The sequence below is a fragment of the Sapajus apella genome, unplaced genomic scaffold, assembly GCF_009761245.1.
Source record: "Sapajus apella isolate SASKATOON/1434 unplaced genomic scaffold, GSC_monkey_1.0 scaffold44, whole genome shotgun sequence".
In the NCBI taxonomy this organism is placed as follows: domain Eukaryota; kingdom Metazoa; phylum Chordata; class Mammalia; order Primates; family Cebidae; genus Sapajus; species Sapajus apella.
In genome coordinates this window covers 3,670,297-3,683,785 of record NW_022436984.1, presented here as the reverse complement: position 1 = coordinate 3,683,785, position 13,489 = coordinate 3,670,297, and positions in this window count along the sequence as shown.

Sequence of the window (13,489 nt, the reverse complement as noted above, 5' to 3'; positions counted from 1 at the left end):
CTTTCTTTCTTTCTTTCCTTTTCTTTTCTTTTCTTTTCTTTTCTTTTCTTTTCTTTTTTTTGTTAGAGTCTTGCTCTGTCGCCCAGGCTGGAGTGCAATGAGGTGATCTCAGCTCACTGTAACCGGTTCAAGTGATTCTCCCACCTCAGCCTCCCACATAGCTGGGATTACAGGCACATGTCAACACACCTGGCTAGGTTTTGTATTTTCAGTAGAAGTTGGGTTTCACCATGTTGGCCAGGCTGGTCTTAAACTCCTGACCTCAAGTGATCCGCCTGCCTTGAACTCCCAAAGTGCTGAGATTACAGACATGAGCCATCGTGCCCGGCCTGCTGTATACTTCTCTAAGTCAGAGGTCTTGGCTTCTGATTTGTATTTTAAGCTTTTAATTTCTCCTTCCTTATTGTGCCAAGCAACACCTATTCAACAAATACTGGACATCTAATATGTGTCCAGCACTCTGTTGACACTGGGGTCTCCAGCAAGGACAAAACAACATCCCTGCTTCAGCTTGCTACTGTGCTAGATGGGGATACAACAGATACATTTCAGAGTATGTTTTATGCTATCAAAGTCATAAAAGAAACCAACTAAGTAGAGTGGGGTTGGGAGGGGTTTATTAGAAAGAATAAAAACTCTTTCACAAGCCATGAAACCCAAGCCCTTATTTCAGGATAAACATTGTATTTTTATGTTTCCAAGAAACAAAATGTGGAGTTAGCATTTTTGTTGTTTTTAAAAAGGACTTTGTGATGATTTAACTTATTTTTAATCTAAACAGAGGCACCTGTTTTTCAACATACTGAAAGATGAGGGTTGGTTAGCCACCTTTGCCTAAGTACATCTAAACTAAGATTTCCCCAATAAGAAATCAGATCAACTCAAAACGTTTGTTAATCATACAGTCTTTCGGCAAACATTCATTGAGCTTCTACTTAGTGCTAGGTACTAAGGGGAAGGCAGTGAACAGGATGCACAGAGCATCACCAGCATCCATTCATTTCCACAGCACTTTATTGTTTATGAAGAAGTTCCATGTGCATGATTTTATCCTTTCAGTCATGCTGCAAAGTGGGTAGGACAGATATGATGGAGAGATTGAAGTTTATGATTGTCATTAATGCTGTTCCCCAGTTACTCCTGGTATTCGGCTTTCTGTGCACAACTCTTTTAAATAGTTGTGTAATGCTGCGTGATGTGCTCTTGCCAATGAAATACAAGGAAAGGTTCACTTGTGAACAGTCTCGAAGAGGGCCTTTACCTTCCCACTTTTGTGGGCGGTCGTGGATGCTCACTCCCATGTACATCACCAGCTTACTGAGTGACACCATAGTGAGCAAAGACCCCTGCTGCTCCACACTGATGCGTAGTATGAGTGAGGAATCAAACTTTTGCCATATTAAGCTATCGAATTTTTGCAGTCTTGTGACTGCCCCATAACCTAGCCCAAGAAATACAAGGTTCCATTGGATCACCTTTCTTCACTGGGATCTTACTATTTTGTCGGGAAACTCGGCATCTCAGAGGGAGTCTGTTTTGTTGTTAGAAAGTTCTAATAGTTGGGAAGTTCTTCTGTCAAAATTGAAATACGATCTGCTTTCCCATCATCCTCCTGTCTCTGGAGTATCAAGGGAGAAGGGAGCTCCCTATGTGGCAGCTCTCCACCCGCTATGGCAGCTCTGCTGCCTCCCTTCAGAGCTCTCTTCTCCAGGAGAAATGTGGCTAATGTGGTTCCCTGATGTCTCGTGATTCTTGTTCCCAGTTTCTACATATACCAACTCACCAGTAGCACTTTTAAATGGGGACATCATTGTCTTCAGATGTTTTCTGACCACATCTGCAATGTGTATATATATATATGGTGCACAAATATATATATATATATATATATATATATTTATGCTCAGGCAACATAATGAGTCATGGCAGGCAAAGGCTGTGTTAGCCACCTTCATTATTATAGTCCCAGAACCTAACCCAGGACCTGGATCATAGAAGGTGCTCAATGGATACCTGAAGAATAAATGAATTCATAGCATATGGAAAGCAAGGTTATGACCCAGCATTCTGTGTTTTGAGAGTGAAATGAGTGCTTTGGTAACTATCAATAATGTCTGCAACTCTGAAGGCGATGCGTATTGGGTGAGGCCCTGTTACATGACTTTAATATGAACAGAGACATGTGTGACCTTGATTTATATTTTGGATATCTTTGATGCAAGAAATTTCCTGAGCTTTTTACCCAAAAGGGTAAAAACCTTAGATAAGGAATTGTTGCCATTGATTGTACCAGACAAGGATCCCATCAGCAATGGCTTAATATTCTGTAAAAAATGTGGATGGGACTGGTTGTTGGCCAGGGTATTCCCTAGTGCTAAGATGACTGCTTGAGGTTTAGCCAGCTGTGCTGACCTTGGGCCCTACCGTGGATATTAGAAATGTCTTGATTAGGAAATGGAAAACAGCAGCTCTCCAGTGGGTTCTGTCACATGTGATGGCGGCACTACCAACCATAAAGTATAGACTTCCTTTTCTGATCACTCAATTGATACCAAGGGGCTCACCAGTGGCCAATGGCTCTGGAAGAGGGGTGACCTCCTCTGGCACCATTGCATTTGGCAAGGATTTGAGGACCAGAGAAGCCATTTTCTCCTGTAGCCAGGATATGCCAGAGGGTGCAGGTTTGGCTCTATCCTGTAAGTACCATTTCCACGTTCAGTAAGGAGGCTTCTGTGGCCATGCTGATCCTATGCTACTGCCTCCATGACCCAAGGCCTAGTGGCAGCTGACCAAAGACCAGTCTGCTAGAGCTGGGTGAACGCTAGGCTCAGGCCCTGTGAAAGCTTCCATTCATCTCCAGAGGACTCCAATATATAGCCAGAGGTTGCTGCTCTAGAGAGCCAAGGATTTTCATGTACTGAAGCCCATGAGTAATTTATGGCCATCACAGGTAGTCCAGAGACTTCAGGAGGCACAAAAGGAGGTTTCCATGCTTCTATATACAAGGAGTCTTAGGGAGGGATTAATGGGATTACCTGTTGCATTTGAACAGATTTTAGAGCCTTCTGTTATAGGGGGCCCCATTCAAAGTAGCCTGATTTGTGACTAACAGCATAAATGGGCTGAAGTAAAATTTGCAAGTTAGAAATATGTTGCCTCCAAAATCCAAATACAACCAGTAAGTGTGGATCCTGCTTTAACATAGTGGCTACCAATAAGTTGGAGGTTTGATTGTTTCCTGTATTGGGTATGGAGTATCCCTCACCTGACCAAATAACACCCAGCAATTTTACTGACGCGGTAGTCTTGAAACTTACAGGGCACAATGGTTCAGCCCCAGTTGGAAAAGTTCTGTGGCAAATGTTTGTGTCTTCTATATGAGTATATCCTTTAAATATCTTCAGAGAAGGATGCTATCAGTGTGATGTCATACCTGTGTACCTAGAGAAAATTGGATGTTGTTAAGATCTTGTCTTTAAAAATTGAGTCAGATGGCAGAGTTGTTGAAATACCCCATTGCGGGGGGGAAATGAAGGTTTACTGTGTTTCTTCAAAGGCTAGGGCAAATCTCAGCTGAGAGGCTGTCAAAATAGGCACTGAAGAGGACACCTTAGCCAAATCTATTACAACAAAATACTTTTCAGTTGCTAATGATGGTCAGTAATGTCAATGATAGTAGATGTTGGGACCTTATTGAGGGTTCCATGGCATTAAGGCTGTGCTAAACCACTCTCAGGCATCATCTGTTTCCATCAGGGGAAAGCACTGGCCAAATTGGGTTAATAAAGATGGAGGCAGCAGGAACAATGACCCTTTCCTTCAGTAAGTCTTATGTAATGGGTCCCTTCTTTGTTTCAAAGTATATGCATCTCTATTAACTATTTTAACTGGCGGAAAGGGGGTATGGAAATGGTCTATGGGACTCCATTTTGCAAAACCAACTGTAAATACCAGTTACTTAATTTTATTCCAATTTATTGCTCATTGGGTTGGGGTATCCATGCCAATTATGAGATATATTAGGGCAGTAAGTGCTATCTATGACCATGGGGAATTTAGGCAAGGTAATAGTTCTGACAGTTAAAGTGAGGGACAGGTGTCTGCCCTATATTTTATGCCTTATAATTTCCCTAAGGGCATAAGGGTAGTTTCATGGGATCCAAGGCATAGCTATAACTTGAGCCTGGTATTGATTAAGTCAGTGAAGGTTTGCTAAATGTGATGGGACCAATGAACTACCAGAGAGGTATAGGGACAATTGTCCTAGGTGTTGGCTGGTGCTGTGGGGAAAGGGTGAGTCTCCAGCAGGCTTGTGGCAGTTGCCATTACCTAAACACTGGATATTGGATAATGAGCCCTTGGGGTGTCAGGGATATGGGAGTCATGGAGGCCTGGAGCCACCTTGCTGTATATCTGATGCAGCCTGGCACTGGGAGCCATAACTTCCCCATAATGTTATAATTAATCTTGTAATTCTTCAAGGGTTGTGCCCAAGAAAAAATGATTTAGGAAACCTAGATTGTGGAGTCTCCAATATCAGGTCTTTGGATTTGGATCTTGGTTTGGGCGAAGCTGATTGCCTGGAGGTCTCTCATGAGGACAATACCACCTTTATGACTCTTACTCCTTTGATTATTTCATTAATAGGAAACATTTATTGGGTTTCATCTTTTTTTTTTAGATGGAGTCTTTGTTGCCCAGGCTGGAGTGCAGTGGCATGATCTCGGCTCACTACAACCTCCGCATCCTGGGTTCAAGCTATTCTCCTGCCTCAGCCTCTTGAGTAGCTGGGATTAGAAGTGCTACAGGCATCTGCCACCACATCTGGCTAATTTTTGTATTTTCAGTAGAGACAAGGTGTCACCATGTTGGCCAGGCTGGTCTCAAACTCCTGACCTCAGATGATCCACCCGCCTCAGCCTCTCAAAGTGCTAGGATTACAGGCATGAGCCACCGTGCCTGGCCTCATCTTATTCTTTATGGGTAACTAATAGCTCTAGGCCTTCCAGTGCTTCCATCATGGTCACATGGTGGCTAACAAGGAGAAGTAAGACTGTCTGAGAATTTGAGAGTGCCCTTCTTAAAAATAATTGCCTTGCATCAGCATCAAAGATCCTGCTTGGGGCTAGTAAGAGCCTCTGGTACATCAGAATATTAAGCAAAACAATAATAATCCATTGCACCATAGCAGTTTTCCTCAATAGCTGTTGCCTTTCCTCCCAGTGTTTCCAACTAGTGAAGGCATGAGCATTTGCAGTGATGGCAGTGGGCTGGGCCATTTTCCCTGTCAGTAATACCCAGCGGATGAGAGGACCGACTGGGAGAGGAGCTCTGGAACACTGCAGAGGGCTGGGTTCTGGGCTCATGTCAATAAATGCGTTTCTTCAGAAATTACTAATTTGGGGATCACAAAAAATTGCCTGGCAGTCAGCACATCTCTACAGATGCTATGGTAAATTCTGAATGGATGTTACAGAGGTGCCAAAGTCAGTGGGCTCCTTGTTTATCTTCCTGTTGAATAAGTTCTTTTAGTACATTTTCAATCCGTTCAACTCACAGACCTCTGCTGCTTCTGCCTAAATAACATTTTTTGAGTAGTTATAAGAAACACTTCAGGGAAGGTCTTCCCTCGTCCTATTTTTGAGCTTCTCCGTTAGGAGAATTCCAGTCAATGTTACTGTGGACAGAAGCTTGACCTCCATGTACCCCACTCCTCAATGTTACCTGTTTTGAAGGTATAGGGGCCTCTGCTCCTAGTGAGGTTGCAACGGCCACTTCACATACTGATGTGTGGTGGCACCACAGTGTTTGGTGATCACTTTTTCAATCTTCCCTTACATTTATGGTTTGCTCTGGCCTCTTTGGAAGAACTAGGGTGAGACATTCTGGTGCACTGGTCATTAGGCTCTGTGCCACAGGGCGTCTGAGATCTCACACTCTCAAATACTGAGGATCAGGATCTTTTCTTGTGACAGAGGCAAACATTTTAAGGCCCACAGAGTCCAGGTGAGTGAGATGCCCTTGTTTGTCCCTCGGTGCACCCATATAGTTGCTTTTCCTCACCTGAACGATTACCTGTCGGACCCATGCATCACACAGGACACCAGTTTTTCCCTGAGAATGGGGGTCAGTACCTGGTTGGTGCATGCAAACAACAGTCAGAGGGCAAGAGTCGTTCCCTGAGCTGAGAGTCAGCCAATCTCAGCTTATGCTGGAATGGAGACAGATGATTCAGTCGGAGACACATGGCTCCATCTGGGCTATGACACACTCCCCAGAGCAACTCTAAGGAGGGCACCAATCCTATTTAGGGACCATGGTCCCTAAATGCCAATTATTGAAGCTTCCCATTTAAGGCTGTTAAATCTGTAGCAGGGTCTCAGCAGGACTTGGCAAATGCAGCACAAACTAGCACAGCTCAAAGTGCAGGCTCACCAGCAAGCAGCAGCACCACTCAAAGAGCGCATGGCCAGCAGGCAGCAGCCGCAGGTGCATGCAGGCCAATAGGCTGCAGAGCTAGTTAGCAAGCCACCAGAGAGAGAAGAAAGGCCCCCAGGTGGTGGTGGTCATTGCCCAGAGTGTCGTGATCATGCCACTTATTGTCTAGCAGTAACTCACGGAGGGCAGGATCAGTCCCTCAAAATTGGCATGGATGTCAAGGCTGAGGATGCGACACATGCCCAGAAAGAGCACGACCACATTCATTTCTCATAGATTGAGGCTTTCTGGAGAGAGCAGGGCAGGCCCCCAATGTGGTCTGAAATGACTTTAAAACCAGGGGCCAGTAGCTTTCGTTTTTCACTGTGGTTGGTGGGCGGAGGCAGAGTGAGTTCTGTGCACGGCCAGGGTTTGTGTGGTTGGAACTTCTCTGCAGGCACCCAGGGAGAGAACACCTGGACTTTCTCATTAGCTGCTCAGTGTGGGGCAAAGGAAGACAAGTGGGGCCTGTCACACTCTTGAGGACACTGATACAACATGCTGTACAGAATTCTCATTTTGCTTTGAAAGCTCAAATTGTGTCATTAGCTACAGGTATTGTCAGGTGTTTTCCTAGAAGTGACAGTCTGTTTGACTAAGTGTCTGCCAAGTGACCATCATTTGCTGGTCATTTTCAAGTGAAAATCGTGTTCCATAGACAAAACAGCTAGGACAGCTTGTGCGTCCATCACACGACTGCTTCTCCTCGTGACCACGGCCGTGCTTGGGCGTGCAACACAAGTGCTGTATGCTTGCCTACCATTTCCTCGCGCATACGAGTAAAACGTTTACTCATGCATCAAGATTTAATAAAATGAATCTTGTTTACTGCGTCATCAGGGAAATTTGTAGAGAAACTGACATTTTCCCTTACTGAGTGAATGACAGTGATGTATATACAATGACTATTGATTAGTTTGGTGGCACCTCATGGACACCTGCTCGGGTGCCAGCACTTTCACCCTAAGCTTCTTCTGCACTGTCAGTGGAAATGTCAACTCAGAACAAACAATGTCTTAGTATTAGTATAAAAATAGTTTTGAACACACAGCCTTTCTAAAAGTATCTCAGGGACCACCCCCTTCCAGACATTTGCATTCCACACTTTAAGGACAGCTGGATAAGATCAGAATCAAGTGTCAGGAAAGCACACTCGCCCTTTCCTGAGGCCACGGTGCAAGGGTTCTACTATGGAGAGAGGGGGTGAAAAATTAGGACCAATAATTTAATCTCCTATGATGGGTGTTTTACCAATCTCAGCTTATCTCTAGCCATACTCACTTAATTTCCATTCTGTTCCAGGCACTGTTTTGGGAAATTACTAATAAGTAACAAGTAGCTCCTAATGTGATTTCAGACCAGTAGAGGCTGAACATACTCCAATAAATGACCATAAAAGTTTGTTAATAGGTTCTTTAATAGAAACATATAATATGGGAACACAGTAATGAAATCTGCACTGTGGGTTCAGAAAAGGCTCACCTAAGGATGTAATGTTTAGGTTGGGTCTTGAAAAATGAGTAGTTCATGTGGAAAAAGAGGATAGGAGCTTTATGCTAGGGAACCAACAGGAGCCGTGACATGAACGCCACAAAGAATGAGACCTGCTGAAGTTTCTTCAAAACCAGCTGCAACTCTGGGCTTCTATGATTCTCTCTGAGGCTCCTTTAATCACCCCAGATCCCAACATGAGGCTGATGCTCATCCCCACCTTCTTGTCTTTGGCCAGCCACTCATTCACTCATCAAAATTGTGTCAAGCACCTACTAGACATTTTTACTGAGTCGTATCTTATCTTAGTCTGAAGCAGGGAAGGTGAAAATTACAGCTTAAAAATTCCTTAGATCACCTATAATATACAATACTTGTGAAGACATATAGACTTCTTAGACCTCTTTGTATCTTCACAAAACCATATACATTGTATGGTATAGGTGATCTAAGGAATTTTGCGATTCACCTTGCACGTAACAAAGGACTTGGACACATTAGTCGTGTGCAGTCCTGCCATGAGATGCTCACGCTGTGGGAGGCATGTGCAGGCTGAGAACAAGTGAAGGACTTGCAGCTTCATAGCTTCCGTTTCACAGGGGAGCACAGGAGCCTAGAAATTTTACATTGTCTTTTTTTCCTCTCTCTCCCATGGTCAAATCTGTAGATTAAATGCATGCACGATGAGACTCCCTTCTATTTTGTCCCTGGTCAGCTGGCATTCATCATTTCCTTTCTGCCCCCTCTGTTGCCACCCCGCTGGGCTTCTGGATTGCTCTTAGGGTCCAGGATAGCTGGCCTCTTACTCTGGTCTCTGTGTGCTCCCATCCATTCTTGGCACTAGAATCAGATGAAGCTCCTAAGTCTCCTTGATTGAAGGCTCTCCACGTGACACCCCACGGCCAACTGTACACTCAGCACAGGCAACTTTGTGCCATCTGACTTTTGTCTCTCTGACTTCTTTCTCCAACCAGAATGTGAGGTCTTTGGGAGTAAAATCACCTTTTCTCTCCTCGATATCCTCAGGTCGTTCCCATGCTAGGACCTTCATGAAGTCTGTTGTTGGTTTTTTTTTTTTTTTTTTTTTTTAATAATGATGAAAAAGACAGTGAGGTACATTTTGTCCCTTGCCTGCAACTTGATGTTCACTTGTTTTTTCCCTCTTGTGTCCATGAGGCTCCTCCTTCCCCTGCCTTCAGATAATCATCTGACAATGATTACTTGCTTTGTGAGCTCTGCACCTAAGAAACATAAAGCTGCTATTCATTTTGTCTTTTGCGAATCTCTTTTCAAACCTGATTCTCTCAAAGTCCTGAAGCAAATACAAGCTGTTTGTAAATACTTCCAAGGTTGTTCTTCCTCATGGGCACAATCACTTCCTGCTGAGCAAAGTTCTTTTCTTCTTCTGGAGATCCAGTCTCCCACACAGACACCACGTGTGGGATGCAGCACCACCACAGGCATTGGGGGAGCTTGCTTTCATCTCAGTCCAGTTGTGTGAAAAAGTAGGGGCCCCCTATCCTTACAACACCACCAAAAGTGTGAGTTTAATAAATATTCCTCATTACTTGTGTCCAACTTCCTTCAAAGAAGAATTCAGGCAAGTTTACAAAGAAAAATAAATTAACCATGAGACAAAAAAATAAAAGGAGCAGAGAGAAAAAAGCTCATTCTTATAAGATGGAAAAAGGTTAGAGCAGAAATACACACCCTGGAAACCTATGCACTTGCAAAGATGGGCCATTTATTTGGCTCCTGGCTTTCTTGCGAGTCCCTGCAGTGAGAACTATCATTATTAAGTCATAATGCCCTGAGGTAAAAACAATCCAGTTGATTGAAAGAAGCAGAATTCCTATTATTGAGTTCAGTGAGAAACTTCTCCTAAGGATTTCCATAAAGAAAACTCATAGAGTAACGACATCTTCAACAGTGTTCTGAAATAGATGTAGTTTGGGGTTTCATAGAGCTGTTTCTTATCGTGTCCCCAAGTAGAGCCTTAGAGAGTGAACAAGGTGACTTATAGAAAGGAGGCTTCCTTTAAGTCCTGAACCAGAGACGAGGGCAGGGCAGGGCAGCAAACTGAACTAGACAGGGCTGGCAGGGCAGGGCAGGGCCAGGCTGGAGTGGACAGGAAGGGCTGTCTGGGCAGGAATGGACGGGCTGGGCAGGATAGAGCAGAATGTGAACTGGGCTGAGCAGGACTTGTCTGGGCAAAGCAGCGTTGGGCAAGACGGGACAGCACTGGCCAGAACAAGGCATGGCTGTGCTGTGCTGAGCAGGACTGGGCAGGGATGCTGCCTGGACTGGGCAGACGTCATCAGAACTAGGCAAGGCTCAGCAGGACTGGGCAGGCCAGGGCAGAACTGGGCAGGGCTGTGATGGCTGGGTAGAGGAGAGCTGGGCAGGACTGGACAAGGCTGGGCAGGTCTGGGCAGAGAACATAGCATAGCAGGACAGGGTCTTATACTCTGGAAGGAGTTGCTGAAGGAAGGAGAATGTCCTTTGTTCCCAGCAACCCCAGAACTCATCCTCTCTTGGCATCAGAAGCCTGCTTGCCCTGTTTCATTGTGGATTTTGAACCCTGGCAAGGGTAGCAGAGATTCAGAGGGCTCCCCTGAGGATGCTGTAAGAGTGACTCAATCATCTTGAACTGGGCAGAGTAGTGTCCTCATGGTTGGTGAAGACTCTCTGGATCTAATGTGTCCTCTGCCTTGAAGGTCCTTGTCCCCTGGAAAACTTCTTGTCCCTAAAGACCCAATACAAATAGCACTTCCTCTGTGCCACCTTCCTGATGTTTCAGCTCTGCAATTCTCAGACCCTTCACTACATTTACTGTGGGTCACCAATAATGGGCACCTGTGCCATTCCTAGTGTTGGTTATCATTCCACTCCTCTCTTGCTCACTCATCATGAGTGAGAATGATGGTACTTGAATGGTCTCTACTTTGACGCATCCAACATTAATAGCAAACTATTTACAATATGCTTCACAATTAACATGTCAAGACACCTCCACCGGGAGCCACTCCAAGGCTGAGATAGATCCAATTGCAGGATCAGAGAACAGAGGTAGAAGGGGCTTTAAGAAGTCTTATGAGGAAACTGAGGGCCTTACCTGAAGTCACTCAGAGAATTCAAAGGAGAATCTAAGCACATTTCTTCTGCCTCTTGGTCTGGTATTATCCCCTGGAAGCCTTTTTTAAAAAATGGGATTTAATATGTCAGACACTCTGGGTTAATGGCTCTGAAACCAAGATTTTTCAAAAGGTGGGTCAGTAACTCCCAGGATTTGGGGATTTCTAGAAATTCTCTGAAATGTCACTGCCCAGTCTGAACTCATGGTTCCTTTCCCCCTCGATCCTGTGGCACCCACAGGGGCTTCCTCCCCTTTTAATGGTTTTGCTGGAGATCTATAGGAGCCCCCAAGGTAGAGTGAGAATCTCAAATAAACACGCTCAGATCAGCCTGTGGGAAGATGCTGGGCACTGGAGTCAGACAGACCTGGGTTTGGAGCCCTCTTGGATAGCTTGAGTGAGTCATTGACTATCCCCAAGTCTCAGTTTTCTAATCTGTAAACCAGAGATGAGAATATTCACCACATGGGACTGCCATGAAGATGATGAGACATGAGTACCAAATGTCCAACTTGCAGTAGGTGCTCAGTAGACACGTGTCACTTTTCTTCTTGAAAGAGTCCCCAGGTGTCATCTGTGAAGATTGTTTGTGCCTGGAAGGCAGTTCAGAGCAGCCTGCTGGTTAGGAACTCAGGCCCTGAAGTCAGACCTCCACCCTAGCTCATCTCTGCTGCCTCCTACAGGCTGTGCTGACTTGCATGGCTGAGCCTCAGTTTCCTCATTGTTCCTACATTGCACAACCATTGTGAAGATTAAAGAAAATACTGCATGTAAGTGGTTTGACAGCTCAGTGCCTAGTACCAGTCAATGCCAGCTCTTATTGGCACTGTTGTTACCCCAGCAGAACACTGTAGATGATGACAAGGACAATCTTCCAGAAGCTGCGGCTCCCTGCAGCTGACCAGCAGCTATGCATTGGGCTCAGTTCTCTGGCAGATATAGATGCAGGTGCCTCCTGTAACTTTGAACTTGTTCCCTGAAACCTGATAAGAAAACAAAGGGAGGCCTCACAGTAGCTGCCTCTCCTATTCAGGGTATCCAGTGGACTTAAAGTGCTCAGAGGCATGTCTAAAAACTGTGTGTGTAACACATGGTTAAACCAGGCACAAGGTTTCTCTGTTCCCCAACCCCTTAACTCAGGGTCCCCCCACCTCCTCCACGGGGCTGCTGCTAGGGCTCAGGATCCCAGATCACCCCCTCTGGCCTGTACCTGATTAGCATTGCAGATTTCTCAAGCCAGGACCTGCCTAATCCTAGCTTGAAGCTTTAACCAGATAAACATTTAATGAGTCCTGGAGCACAGTGGGCTCAGTCCTGGGGGTGTCAGGAGGGAGGGGAGGAGAAGCAGTTGCTGCTTGGAGCTTGCCAACTCTGCACTCCCCTTCCCACACCCCGCTCCCACTTGACTCACTTCCAAGCCTTGGCTGTCCCAGCAGGCTCTACAGGGGTGAGCACAGGGGCTGACTCCTGCATCTCAGAGCTGTGGCTTTAACTTTCATCAAGTCATTAATGGCCCCTGGCTGAGGCAGGGCAGGAGTGGGGACCTGGCCTCGATATAATTGGGGGCCACTAGGAAGGCTGGACTGATGGGCAGGAAGGGTCCCTCCGGGGCAGCCTCCTTGGCAGATTGCAAGGGGAAGGTCATAGCACCAATGAATGCTGCTCTTTCTTTCCCCAAGGTCCTGTGCCTGGCAGGCTCCAGGGGTCTGGAGGGACTCTGAAGGATCACAACCCCCAAGACACAGGCCCCAAGAGGGTATCTCCAGTGGCCTATGGGACACAATGAAATAAGACTATTTCCATCTATGTTATGTACTATGTTGAGTTCCCTAGTATGCCGATGAGGTTACATCCAGCCACATTTATGTCCAGTTTATGGTTGGAGAGACTAAGGCCTAGGCAGGATGAATGAAGTACCTGAGACTGCTGAGTCAGGCAGGGCCAAGACTAGAACCTGAGGCCTTAGGGCTGCAGTCAGTGCTCTTCCTGAGGGAGCTCCGGCCCTGACCTCACAGGTCTCCTCTGTTCCTGGGAAGGTTTGCAGAGAGGTCCTAAAAGGCAAGTAGGGCCCCAGATGTGGGTGCCTGTGACATCAGTGCTAGGCAGACTGGACCGGGGAGCAGGAAGAGGTCTGGAGCCCCATTAGGCAAGGCAGATGAGGTGGTCAGATCCTCTGCAGAGCCTGCTTACCTCCTCTGGAGAATTGGTAGAAAAGGGGCTGCTCGTCATGTGTTTTGGGATTGTTGTAAGAATGAAATGAGATGGGCATTGTACATTGTAAACAGATATAAAAACAAACAGTAGGCTGGGAGGGGTGGCTTACACCTGTAATTCTAGCACTTTGGAAGGCCGAGGCAGGCAGATCATGAGGTCAAGAGATCAAGACC